The sequence below is a fragment of the Nothobranchius furzeri genome, chromosome 5 (genome assembly GCF_043380555.1).
Source record: "Nothobranchius furzeri strain GRZ-AD chromosome 5, NfurGRZ-RIMD1, whole genome shotgun sequence".
Classification (NCBI taxonomy): Eukaryota; Metazoa; Chordata; class Actinopteri; order Cyprinodontiformes; family Nothobranchiidae; genus Nothobranchius; species Nothobranchius furzeri.
The window spans coordinates 5,037,743-5,049,649 of NC_091745.1; positions in this window are offsets into that span (position 1 = coordinate 5,037,743).

Here is an 11,907-nt window from a genome sequence, read left to right on the forward strand (position 1 = left end):
CTGGAATTTCCTGGATACTTATTATTTACTCATTATTTTTCATTTACAGTCGATATGATTATTGAAGTCACAAAAAAAGGTTAGGATCAACACTGAGTAATTTTCATGACATTTTCCACACTAAATGCTAATTGTTACCATTCACTGATATTGTTTATGCTAAGCCAAAGCTAGCAGAATACCGCCAAATTAGTCACACTTATCTCACGCTGGGGAATATGGCAACATTTCACCTGGAGTGGAATATCCCTTTAACTTAAAATGTGACTATTATTCTAAAAAGTAACATCTGAGTTTGTTTTATTGCCAACATTTGAGACATGTCTTTGCTCAGAAAGTTTTGCAACGAGGTGAAATGAGATTTATCATAATATGCATGCACCTGGCTGACTTTTCTGTAGTTAAACATTAGAACCCCCCAAGGTGCTTTACAACACAATCAGTCATTCACCCACACACACACTCTTACTGGTTAAATTAGCCACAGCTGCCCTGGAGCAGACTGACAGAAATGAGGCTGCAGAACACAGGTGCAGGCAGTCCCTTCAACCACCACCAGCAGGCAAGGAGGGTTAAGTGTCTTGCCCAAGGACACAACAATTGTGACAGATGGAGCTCGAACCTGCAACTCTAAAAGCAAGTAAATAAAAATTGTAAAATTACTGAGTTTAGTTGTCAATAGCCTACATAAACCTTTAACTTGGGGTGCAGATTTTCTGCAGAGCTAGTAGGACTTCCTAATCTCAGAAATATAAATCTCATCCTCACATCCCAACCTTTATGTCCTTCACAGCTAGCAGAGTATTTAACAGCACCTTTTGTCACCTGTCAGATAGAATGACCTGCACTTGTAGAGCGCCTCTCAGAGTAAGGACTCCAAACCGCTTTACACTACAGTGTATCATTCATCCATTCACACACGCATTCATACACTGGTGGGGATGAGCTACGATGTAGCCACAGCTGCCCTGGGGCGCGCTGACAGAGGCGAGGCTGCCGAGCACAGGCGCCACCGGACCCTCCGACCACCACCAGCAGGCAAGGTGGGTAAAGGTTGGTTTATGCTTGACGCATCCGCGAGGTCCGCACGGCTCCGCGCGGAAAAGTAGCGTCATTTTGCGTCATTTTAACAACCACGCCCCTCCACCGCGTCTCCGCACGGCTCAAGATTTCCGCAACGCGCACCTCGGAAAATTTCTAACCACGCGGACGGACGGACGCGGAAAAACATGGCGGACCGGCAAGAACTAGTATGGCAGAGGTTCATAAACACAGACATTTGTATGATTCAGCTCTCAGAGATCACCGTGATCAACATGTTGTTAATAATTCTTGGAGAGAAATAGCTCGCACTGTCAGAAAAGACGAGGACGCTGTTAAAAATGCTGGAATGCCATGTTGTAAACAGTAGTTTCTACTTCTACTATGGTGTAGTGTTGGATGCATGCTGTAGAGCTCCATGCTGCCCCCTACAGTTTGGGAGAATATTGGCTCACCGCAGAGACGAGCCGCACAAACCATAAACGCTGCGAGTTGTGAAGCGCGTTCCATCCACGAGCCGCATCACCGCGCGGAAAGTGAATGCGTCAAGCATAAACCACGCTTTAAGTGTCTTGCCCAAGGACACAACAGCAGAATTCTCTGTCCGGAGCCGGGATCGAACCTGCAACCTTGCTGGACAACCCGCTCAACCTGTTGAGCTACTGCTGCCCCATAAATAGAATAGAATAGCTTATGTGGACAGAAGTCTTCCACTTCGCTCAACACTCTGTCACCTGTGTCCCTCCTCAGAGTCACCAGGGCATCCATGATTCCACCCCGGTACTAAAGAAGGACAGAAAGGATATAAAAGTTGAAAATTACACAATTTAATGTCAAAATATACTGGCAAAGAGCTTGATTCTTCTGACTTCTAAGAATTTAGATTGCACAGCGATACATCTTCTCATCCCCTGACTGGCTTCTTATTGATCAGAGCTGACTCCTCCATGTCCCTGGACTCCCTGAGGTATGAATGTGGTGTGAAATGAGAAGCAGTGATAATTGCATGCAGGAGCTCAGAGAAGAACAAAAGACAACAACTCAGTTAAAGGAAGCAGAAACGCCTGAGCTCTGGAATGGGAAAGTATACGCACTCAACAAAAAATCTGATGAAATTTTAAGTTTCAGATGAGGTCTTACAGAGTTTAAAACCTGGAATGTATTCCTATAAAATATAAACATTTTAATGAAGCTTTGCACATTCTGTGATTTATTTAATAACGTTTTTTTCATAAAGACAACCTTCCTCTCTAAGATCCATATTAAAATCTTTATTACTGTTGCTTAAACAATTAACCATTTTTGCGTGTTTTATTCTTGGATCACACTGTTTCTTCAGTCACTTTGATCTATTTTAAGTCGAGGTTCATTTATTCCACCCATTTGGGTGTTGGCTGTTTAATGAGATTTAGTCATGCTGCCTAGGCACACATTTTCAACTCTTTGTGTTTGGACACTTCTTATGCTCAGCAATATATTGTTTCACATTGTGTAAGTAAGAAAGAAAGAAAGAAAGAAAGAAAGAAAGAAAGAAAGAAAGAAAGAAAGAAAGAAAGAAAGAAAGAAAGAAAGAAAGAAAGAAAGAAAGAAAGAAAGAAAGAAAGAAAGAAAGAAAGAAAGAAAGAAAGAAAGAAAGAAAGAAAGATAGATAGATAGATAGATGATAGATAGATAGATAGATAGATAGATAGATAGATAGAAACAAAGAAAGAAAGAAAGAAAGAAAGAAAGAAAGAAAGAAAGAAAGAAAGAAAGAAAGAAAGAAAGAAAGAAAGAAAGAAAGAAAGAAAGAAAGAAAGAAAGAAAGAAAGAAAGAAAGAAAGAAAGAAAGAAAGATAGATAGATAGATAGATAGATAGATAGATAGATAGATAGATAGATAGATAGATAGATAGATAGATAGATAGATAGATAGATAGATAGATAGAAACAAAGAAAGAAAGAAACTGCGCTCAGGCGAAGCGTCTCCCATTCCGTTCATACCTGGATGAGAGTGAAGCCCACTGAAAGCATGAGCCTCTAGCTCACAGTTTGATGGCAGTAATTAATGAAATGTTCTCTCCAAGATAACATGTGGGGTACTGTTCCTGGAATCAGAGCTGAATCCATAACAGTAATAATTGTTTTCCTTTTTTTTTTTCGTACCGTGTCCTGTCCGGCTGTAAAGCAATCAAGGGCAACCAGCAGCCAGCATCCAGACCCCCAGGCCCGCCCGCAGCCACCACCTCCAGGGCAGGCCGAGCTCAGAACTCAGAGGTTCCCAAGGGCGCCCAACTCTGGCGGAAACACGCGATAGGGCCCAGGGATCTGGACCCCACCAGATATCCACCAAGGGTGAGCCGGCAGATGCCAAAAACTTCCAGCCTCAGACACGAGAGCTGCAAATACGCAAATACACAGGCAGACCAAGGCATCACGCACCAGCAGGAAATGTGGTATTAATACTTGTTTTCCTGATTCGAGCCAGGGCTCATTTGTAATAAAGTTAAGTGAAAATGTGTTGGTTTGTGCTGCAGCTGCAGAGGTTTTGTGCTGTGGGTTAAATAAACTGAGCACATAGTTATTGCCAGATTTAGGCTTAAGCAGTGATATTACTCAATATTCAGAGTATATTATCCATGTGGATCACAAATCCTCAAGAGTTCTCTTTGTGATGTGAGTTTGTGTAAACTCATGACAATCTGTGTGTTCCCATAGTGATCCATGCAGGCACATGCTCAATGTGGTGATGATTGTAATTATGATGATTATAGTGGTGGTGATGATGAAGATGATGAGGGTGATGATGATGATGGTGGTGATGATGATGATGGTGATGATGATGATGATGACGATTATAGTGGTGCTGATGATGATCATGACGATGATGGTGTTGGTAATGATGATGATTATAACAACGTCAACAATGACAACAATGGTGACGGTGGTGGTGATGTTGGCGATGATAACGACGACAACGATGTTGGTGATGATGATGATGATGATTGTGACGATGGCAAGACGGTGGTGGGTGTGATGAAAATGACAATTATGACAATGATGGTGGTTATTAAAATATTGGTGGAGGTGGTGATGATGTTGGTGATGATGATGATGTTTATTGTGGGGATGATGATGATGATGGTGCTGGTGTTTGTGAAGATGATGGTGGTGATAATAACAATGGTGGTGGTGGTGGTGGTGATGATGATGATGATGATGATGATAACAATGGTGATGATGATGATGGTGATGATGATAACAATGAGAACAATGGTGATGATTGTGATGATGATGATGATGATGATGGTGCTGGTGTTTGTGAAGATGATGGTGGTGATAATAACAATGGTGGTGCTGATGATGATGATGTTGATGATAACAATGGTGATGATGATGATGATGATGGTGATGATAACAATGAGAACAATGGTGATGATTGTGATGATGATGATGATGGTGGTGGTGATGATGATAATGGTGGAAATTTGTTCTCCACATTTGACCCATCACCTGGTAGAGCAGTGAGCTGCAGACACGGCCGCGCTCGGGAACCATGTGGTGGTTTAATCCCCCAATCCAACCCTTAAATGCTGAGTGTCAAGCAGAGAGACATTGGGTACCATTTTTTCAAAGTCTTTGGTATGACCCGACCAGAAACTGAACCCTGATCTCCAAGGCCAGATTATAATACAGGCAAACTGGGCACAGGCCCAGGGGCCCGCAGCCACAAGGGGGCCCACGCGAGCAGCAGTCTTTTTATTATTATTTTTGGTGTGCAGCAGTCTTATAGCTTTTCTCAATTGCTATAACACTAAAATCCGTTGACTGAAGAAAGTTCTCAGTTGCTTGAACTCATTAAGCTAACTGTTGAGCCTGTTGTCAAAACCTTAAACCATTTCACGCGGTTTAGCAAAACTCTAAAGGCATTCTCATTCTTAAAACACATTCTGCACTGTAATGTACATGTCATCCATAACGGTAAACACAAGTGGCACATTTACCCATGACAAGAGCATAAATGTCATTGATTGAACACAATCAGTCAAAATAGATTTCACTTGTTTCAAATGATGTGATAACCACTATAAGCAAGTTCAGAGAGCAAACAGGTTGTTGAAGGTGGGAATGAGAAAGTGTGACAATGGATAGAAGAATTCATATGAGAGGACAAGGACGGGTGTGTGTGTGTGGTGGGGGATGAGGAGGAGGGCAAGAAAGAGAAAGAGGATGAAGAGGAAGAGCAAGATGAAGAGTGGAAATATTCAATGGACAATGTTGTTGTCCATGGCTGACAATGAGGGAAGCAGGACTTAGAGTGCAACCCAATTTGAGCCTCAGGAGGGAAAATATTGCATGTGATGTCGATGAAGTGCTGTGGCCTGACTCAGCCCACAGACAAGAAGAGGCCCATTGATGACATGCTTAGTCCTTTGTTTTTCATTTTATGTATTTTTTTTCACTGTCACTGAACACTGTAGCACAGTGGACTGCAGGCTGTATATTTATTTATTTATTTAAAAAAATTTATACGGAGGACTAACCACTTGAGATGAAACATCTTGTTTTCAAGTGGGTCCTCCTTTACAGCAAAAATAAGAACAAAAATGAAGAGCAAGACAGCAGAGCAAAAATCAAAATCAAAACATTTCAACAATCATTTACAGACAGACACACACACACACACACACACCCTCAAAGGCTCACAATACTTCAACCCACACAACACGACCCCAACTAACAAGGACAAAGCAAAAGCAACAGCCAGTTGAACAAATACAATTAGTAACATAGACAATTATTCCTGAAGATGATCGACCAGAGCCCTTCGAAAAGTAGTGAATGACGATAAACAACAAATAGATAAAGGAAGATTATTCCAATCACATGGAGCCTTAAAACCAAAAGCATGTTTCCCTACCTCTCTTTTAACTCTAGGAACAACAAAAAAAACTGGTCATTATGCTGCAGGCTGTAAAGTGAATTATAGTGAATTAAATGCATTTTAAGACAATCCAGGTAATTAAAGTAAAAAGTTTTAAAAATGAACTGAAACCAGTGAAACTGTCTCCTAACAGCAGGTGCGATCCATGACAACTGTCGATACATCACACTTCTACTGTATGTGTCCTAAATGGACAATGAAGAACAAAACAACAGAGACTGTTATAAGCAACATCAATAGAGTGCAAAGAGGAGGATGAAGTGTTCTGATAGATAATGTCAGCATAGTCCAGAATAGGCAGAAGCAGCTGTGTGGCAATTCTTTTCCTGACCAGAAAGTTAAAACAATTAACAGATTGATAGAGGATTTTAAGAAGAATTTTTTTGTAGTTGATTGTATATGTGTTTTAAAGGATAAATCAGGTTCCAGCCAAACACCAAGATATTTTATGGTTTCCGTGGTCTCCAGAGGAGAGAAGTCGAGAAAACAAAGCTTAAGGTTTTTTTCGCCAATATCTAGGGCTTTCTTATGAAACAGTAAGGAGTGTGATTTGGACTTCTTAAGAAGAAGTTTCTTGGCCAACAGCCACTGCTGAATAGAATTAAAGTCTTTTTTGTAGCGAAAAATATTTCTCAGTGAGAGTTGGCTTACTACAATAAATAACTGTGTCATCAGCATAAAGATGAATATTACAGTCTGTGCAGCACAGGGGCATATCATTAACATAAATAGAAAATAATAAAGGTCCCAAGGAAGAACCTTGAGGGATGCCTTTAGACATTCCAGTAAAATTTGACTGACAGCTCCTGTACAACACACACTGGCGACGATGATGTAGGTAAGGGTTGAACCAAAGTAAGGATGAACTTGAAAGGCCAATAGCATGCGATTTATCCAGTAAAAGATAATGGTCAACTAAATCAAATGCTTTGGAGAGATCTAAGAAAGTGGCACCAGTGCACAAATTGTTATCAAAGCTAGAGAATACATCATTGGTAAATTTCAAGAGAGCAGTGGTTGTAGAGAAATGTTTTCTGAAGCCAGACTGGCACTGAATGAATAAAATATTATCGGAGAGATAGTCATAAAGTTGATTGAAGATTGATTTCTCAAAGACTTTATCCACACAGTTGATTATTGATATAGGCCTGTAGTTATTCAGAATTTTTGAATCACCACCTTTATGCAAAGGAATGACTTTAGTACATTTCCAGGCGAGGGGCACTTCACAGGCGACAAACGACATTTTAAAAAGTACAGCCAATTGGGGTGAGAGGACGTGAGATGCAAGTTTAATAAACTTACTCTCTAAGCCAGGAGTGGGGAACCCTGGTCCTCGACGGCCGGTATCCTGCATGTCTTTGCTCCAACACTTCTGATTCAGGGGTTGATTCACCTGTTCGGCAGCTCATCAAGTTCTGCATAAGCTTGTTAATCACCTGCTGATTGAAATCAGGTGTGATAATGCAGGTTTGAAACTAAAATATGCTGGATAATGGCCCTTGATGGACCAGGGTTCCCCACCCCTCCTCTAAGCCATCAGGACCGGGACTGCTACTGGAGGAGAGCTTATCAATGGCCTTTTGAACATCTGTTCGAAAAGTACTGCACCAAACTGAAAAATTCAAAAAGTGTGAGCGGCAGAAGGCTTTGTTGGTCATCTGTGTCAATTTTTATGTGCCTACCATGAATTGTCTAGAAGCTATGACGAGAAACTTTTAGCTGTCTGAAGCAGATCAGAGGAGAAAATCTCTGTTCCTTTAACATGGGTTTCAATGAGGGAAAATCTGGGTCTCTCCTCTTTCTGAGGCTTGTAGCGAAAGAACGGTAACACTTACAGATCAAATGAAACCCATTCTGAAAAGCTGACAAAAATTCCTACTTTTTGAGTTATAATTTGTTTTGGTAGTCCAAACGGTCTGGGGGTAGAAAAGAGTTGTTCACAGAAGATGTGAAGTTCAAAAGTTAGAGTGCGGAATCTTCAGTTTAGAGTGGTGAGAGACACTTTTTTAAATTTGAATTTTCTCAAACAAATGAACCATACGACCACAATGTTTGGAGTACAGTCATGAATTATAGGTCAAAAAGAAGGTATATTCGTTAGTTGTAAGCCACCATGTGTCTCATTTCAATCTGACCTACGGTTCTCTCGGGACAATGCCGGAAATGGAGCAAGGGAGGGTCACTGCTCCTATCTTTCCCCATTATAACTTTTGTGAATTTTTCTGAAAATTTCAAGTCGTACCTCAAATTCTACCTGCAATTTTAGAAAAACCGTAAAAGATATCAAAAAGCCTCTTTAATATGTTAAACAGGAAAGTCTTGTGAGTTTGTTAAACTTTGAATGAAGTCTCTAAGTTAAAAGGAACCCAATAGAGTTTTAGGTCAAAAAGTGATAGGAATTTGCTGAAAATTGACCAATCCCATTCATTTCAATGGGAAATTTTTCGCAGAAAAAGCTTAATAACTCGAAAAATTTTAAAGATATCAATATCAAAAGTAATAGCCCGAAAGAGCTTAATTAGCTGAACGTTTTGTTATAAAATTGTTGAAATAGCTCAAAATTTGAAGGAGAAGAAGAGGTTCAAAAAGTGTACGGAAGCAGAATAAGAAGAAAACAGGAAAACAATAGTTTGAATGCATTCAAACAATTACCCTGATGCATGCAGACGAACTGACATTTTATCGTTACACACATCGCAGATGTAGCTAAATCACCCAAGAAAAGATTCCCATCTGAACATCTGAGCTGGACAGCGCAGCTCGCTGTCAGCGCATATGTGCACAGCGAGCTGAAGTTGTGGAGATTGGCTTGGAGCGCGTCGCAGAACCAGAGTGCATGCGGGAAGGTTCCTCCTACTGAAGCGAGTGTTTTCCAAACCCTGTCGCTCAGAGAGACTTGTCACTTAGAAAATGTTCCCTGATTATGAAACTTTGGCTGAATAGTGCTTGTTCCTGTCTCCAATGTGGCGACGAATCCATGAGCCTGTCTGAGGAGAAGCCCAGAATCTCTCCAGCTCAGAAAGCGCATATGATTACGCACAAGCGTGACCCGTGAACCCGGTCTCACAGTAAGACTGGGTTGGAACTGTTCAGGTTTACGCAGACAATATTTACATAGAATTGACTTACAGATATAAAATTAATTCAGTAAAATATAAAGCATTTTATCTAAATATCCATTCATTATTTTACAAGCACAGAGAGCCGACCCCTGGTATAGCCTATAAAATGACATGTTTTCTCCAGGACCAGAGAGGACGCAAACTCAATACAGTACATCTCTTTTAATGTGAGGTAATAATTTCTCCGAGTTTTGCGGTTGCGGGCGGGAGTAGACATGCACGCTACGGGTGCGGGCGGGAGTGTAACACACACGTTGCGGTTGCGGGCGGTAAATGTCAGAAATTCAGCGGGAGCAGGCAGGAGCGGGATGAAGAAAATAGTCCCACGCAGGGCTCTACTGCTGCGTTTGTTTCAATTTTTTAATGAATTTGATTAAAAATAAAGGCGACCGGCCCGTGTCCGAGGTAATTACACAGTTGTTGGCCCGAAGCCCGGCCCGAGGGCCATCGGGCCGGGCCGACCCGAGGGCCTAGGGCTTCAGGGCTCTAGATGTGAGTAGTTGGAATTTGAAAGAGCTGTTGCAGGGTTGGCTGTACATCAAGGAATCTACACAACGATCAGGAGAATGAACAGGCGGTATTTGAGAAAAAAAAGAGCTAAAAGCATTGGAAATCACAGCTGGGTCATTGGAAATTTCATTGTCAACTATCATATAATTTGATATATTATTAGACTTACCTGCTAAAGTGTCGACTCCCTTTCAGAATGGCTTTGGGTTACTTCGATCATTTGACAGGATCTCTCTATAATAATTAGCTTTAGCATTTCTAGTTTGAGTTGATACATTTCGAAGTCTTTTGTATTACTCCCAGTCCTCAAGTAATTGTGTACGTTTATGTTTAGTCCAGGCCTTGTTCCTGGTTTTAAAAAGATTAATGAGCTCACTATTAACCCAAGGCAGATGATGCCTTTTAACCTTAATAGATTTCTAAGGGGTGTGTCTATCTATAACCGCCCCACTTCACAATAAAAAAAGCCCCATACAGCTTCCACAAACGGTATTAAATGAAGTCTATACCAGTTAATCCTTAGCATGTCATTGATAAATAAGTTATATTGAAATTGTTTCGTTTCACAAACCTTTATATATTTAGGAGAAAGATGAGGAGTTGTAATTTTCCAAATGCAATGAATAATGGCATGGTCACTGAAACAGTCAGAGAGAACACCAGAGGTCATAATTCTATTTGGATGAGAAACAAGAATCCAATCAATGAGAGATTTAGGGTTTGAGCTAATTCGAGTAGGCTCAGTGATTATTTGTGTCAAATTAGCCCCGTTAACCATGTTGCATTCTATATGTGTAGAGGGATCATTCCAGTTTAAGTTGAAATCCCCCATCAGAATAATCTCGCTTGAAACTCCCATGATGAAACCGTAGCTAGGATGTTTCTAGCAGACTTTAGTTTTGGAGATGTAGGTGGTCGGTATATATTACCAATAATTAATTGTTTATTTGCATGAAGAGTGACCTTCACAAAAATACCATCAGGAATTATTACCTGTGAACTCAAGTTGGAGGAGATTAAAGTAACGACTCTGCCTCCTCTGGATCCTCTGTCAGCCCTGGACACTTTATAATTATCCAGATGAATAGCAGAGTCTGTACTAGTAAGCCAAGTTTCAGATAATGTGATTATATTAGGATTGTTGTACGATAGCCAGGCTCTAAGCTGATCAGTTTTTGGGAGTAAACTACGAATATTCAAATGGATAGCCTGGAGATCTTTACCCATTCATTGTTTTTATTGTAATAAATAAAAACAGAACTAGCTGTACATGGTATAATAAATAAATTGTATGGCCCTGAACATTGTGCTTTCTATTTTTTGGTGTATTGTTTACTGACTGCTTGATGGTGTATGCAATTTTGAGTACTTTGTTTATGATTTGAGAGTAGTGTTTGATTTTGAGCACAGCTAAAACTGTTTTGAGGTGAAAGTTTGATTTGGCAAGAGGAATGAGAGGTTGATCGTGCTTGAAGCTGAGGTTTTGCGTTTAATGTTTTGAGAAAAGGGAGCAAGGTTTCAGGAATTGTGCTTTAGTAATTGAGAAAAAATGTAACTTTGGAGAAAAATGTTGACAAGTAATTGAAATTGCGCCCACATTTTCTAAGTTAACACACAACGGTAGTTTTTGCATCTTTACTGTTCCTGCTTCAGCCGTCCCCCTGCACAGCGGCCGCAAACTCACTGATGTGCCTGCAGCTTCTCAGAGTTCCTGCTGCTTTAAACATTGAAATAATCATTTAATTTTCTGTTCCTCACTTCTGATTACGTTCAATGGTGTCTGGTTGTTGCAACCACCAGGTACAAAAACTAACTTGTTTTTATTTGACTATTTTTGTGCCCTGTCTGTTTATTATCTTCCTGCATCTCCTCTCAATCCTAAAGAAAAACTGCTACATGGCTTTATATTTTTTCACCTTATGAGTTACCTTTGAACTGCAGTTAAAAAAGATCTACCAACCACAAATATAACGAAGTGCTCGCCGGCCGCACTGGTGAGGTGAAATCACCGGAGGACGAAACAGGTGATGCGCTCCGCTCTGCAGCAGCGAAATGCATCAGGCACAAATAAAAGACAGAAAACATGACAGGATATGAGCTGACATGAACGATTGCATGTTAAATTTGTTTTTGAGGTGGAGACACTTTGATAATGTTACTGTGGCCGTGCTCAGGACGCATCTGTCTGGAGTTCATCAATGATCAGAGCTCTGCGCCTCTCAGCTCTAAATAATCCCAGCAGAGTCCACATGAATAATGTAATATAAGTAGAACCAGGATCATTTTCGGGCTAAAAATAGTCTACAG